Below are 2,661 nucleotides of genomic sequence, written 5' to 3'. Positions count from 1 at the left end.
TGACCGAGTCTCAGTCCTGAGTTGTTATGACATTTAAATTGCTTAAAATCCAAGCAAAATTCAACTCAAATCCACTAAGCATGGCCGACCACTCATTGGAAAAGCTTGAAGAAACTAAACCTCTATTTTAGCAAACTACTCTCTTCTCTTCACCTATAAATAAGACTTCATTTCACCATTCCTAATCATCCCTCATCCCTCATCATTCACTCTTTTCTCTCAATTCTCTTTAGCATTTTCATTCCCCATGCCTAGCATCATCTCTTCATAGAGATTTTAGCAATTAAGCCTCTTAAAGAGCCCTTGGTCGACCACCTTGGAGAGCCATTAGCAAATGAGCAAAGCAAAGAAGCGAAAGAGCCTCATCGGTTAGAATCTTGGGTGACAGCCACTTTGATTTAGGTTTAATATTTCTTTTCTTTAATTGAATTTGAAAATGTTTGCTATGTGTTCTTTGTTCTTGTTTACAACAATGTTAGCTTAATTTTATTTAAGCTAGGATGATTGCTTTGATTAAACAATATTTATTTGATTCATGCTTATAATGTTTGTGCCTCAATCAATCATGTTTTCAATTAAAATCAAGTCTGTATTTCATTCATATGTGATTGAAATACACCTAAATTAGCTGAGCAATCCTAACCAGACGATGACTAGTGGACGCATTGTAACAACTCGATTTTAGCTAAATTAGAATAGTGGCTTCGGGACCACAAATCCGAGATTAAAAAATTATTTTAATATTATTTTTGGTGTTTATAGCATGTGAATATGTATGTATGGAAATTTCGTGAAATAATTTTATCGTTTAACAACTCAATTTGAGAAAAAGACTTAATCGCATAAAATGCAAAAGTTGCATTCTATTTGATAAAGGTGTCTAATTACTATGGCTTATTAAATGAAAGGTCCTTATGTTGTATTTAGACCATGATTAGTGAAAATTGACATGAATAGCCATCTATTAAATGAATTATTAATGTTTAAATAAAGGTTAATTTAGTAATTTGTGATTTAAGTTAATATTAATTAAAAGAAACATTAAGGTGGCCATTTTATCATATTTTTGGCACCGAAATAACAAAGAAGAAGAAGCTAAACTAGGGCTTTGAATTTCGGCACTTCTCTAGCTTGATTGAGGTATGTTTTGAGCTGGTTTTTGATGATTTTTATGTTTTTGTAATCATTGCTTCAAGTACTAGCTAGCCCATGCTTTAATTTTTGAATTTTTTGATGATTTTATGAAGTGCCATTGTTAAAGCTATGAGCTTTGTGATGGTTGATGATGAAAAATGGATATTTTTTGATAGATTATCAAGTTTTATAAAGTGATTTTTGACAAAAATGTCAAATAGGGATTTATTTGTGAAAATGTGAAAATATGTGGTTAAATGTGTGAATAAATGATAAATATGGGATGATATATGCAATAGGAAAATTCGGCTAGCATGTATTTGAAAGAAATGGTGTAATTGTGTATTTATGAAATAATGGCTAAATTGTAAGAAATGTGAAAGTTTAGGGCCAAAGTGAAAATTAGCTTAAATATGTTTTTGTGGATGAAATTAATTGAGTTGGTGATTAAATGGATTGATTTTGAATATATATAGACAGGAATGAAAGAAATCAGATTTAGATCGAGGGAAACCGAAAGTTATTGAATAGTAGATTTGGTTTCTCTATTCCGACTATGAGGTAAGTTCATATGCAAATAAATGTTTTTAAATTGAATTACATGTGTTTACTTGTCATGGAAATGTTATAAATGTTGAATCAGCACTTACGAGCAAGAATTGACACAGTTACGATATTTGAAAGTCCCGTACAAACCTTAGAATAGAATAGGATACGAATGTCATGACATTAGGTTATCGAGATGTGATTACATGTAAGACCATGTCTGGGACATTGGCATTGTATTGAGATTACATGTAAGACCATGTCTGGGACATTGGCATTGTTAATTGATTTTGTGTAAGACCCTGTCTGGGACAGTGGCATCGATATGTAATATCATGTAAAACCATATCTGGGATATGGCATTGTACGAGCTTATGTGATTTTTGAGTATCCTTAATGATTTCAAATGGTTCAACGGGCAAAGTCAAGTCGAGAAAGAATATATGAATGATCTAAGTGACTCAGGTACATATGAGTATTGAAAAGGGGAAGTATTTGATGAACTCAATTAAGACATTGAATATATGTTCAATGAGAAAGGTTTGTGAATTTGAATGTGATTAGCTATTTTTAGCATATTTGAATTGATATGTAAATATTCTTGAGATGACTTTATTTGCATATGGCGTACCAAGCTTTTAAAGCTTACTTGTATGTTCTTTTCATGGTTTATAGATTATCGAAGCTAGCTCAGACATCAGGGATCATCCGGAACCATCATCACACTATCGACTACCTGTTGGTATTTTAGGATGCTTGTAAATATGGTATATGGCATGTATAGGTTAGTGAGTTGATGAAGTGTTTTAAGGTTTGATATAGCCATGAGATTTGGCTTGCTTTTGTTGGAAATATTGGTATGTATTTGGCCATATAAGTTGGCTTGAATTATGTGTTTGATAAATGGTATATGTGAATTATAAATTACCTTGTGTTTTAGCATGTTGTCATGGTTGTTAATATGGTTAAATGGTTGCTCAT

This window comes from Gossypium arboreum, chromosome 6 (assembly GCF_025698485.1).
Source record: "Gossypium arboreum isolate Shixiya-1 chromosome 6, ASM2569848v2, whole genome shotgun sequence".
Classification (NCBI taxonomy): domain Eukaryota; kingdom Viridiplantae; phylum Streptophyta; class Magnoliopsida; order Malvales; family Malvaceae; genus Gossypium; species Gossypium arboreum.
Note: the sequence above shows the minus strand (reverse complement) of the source record.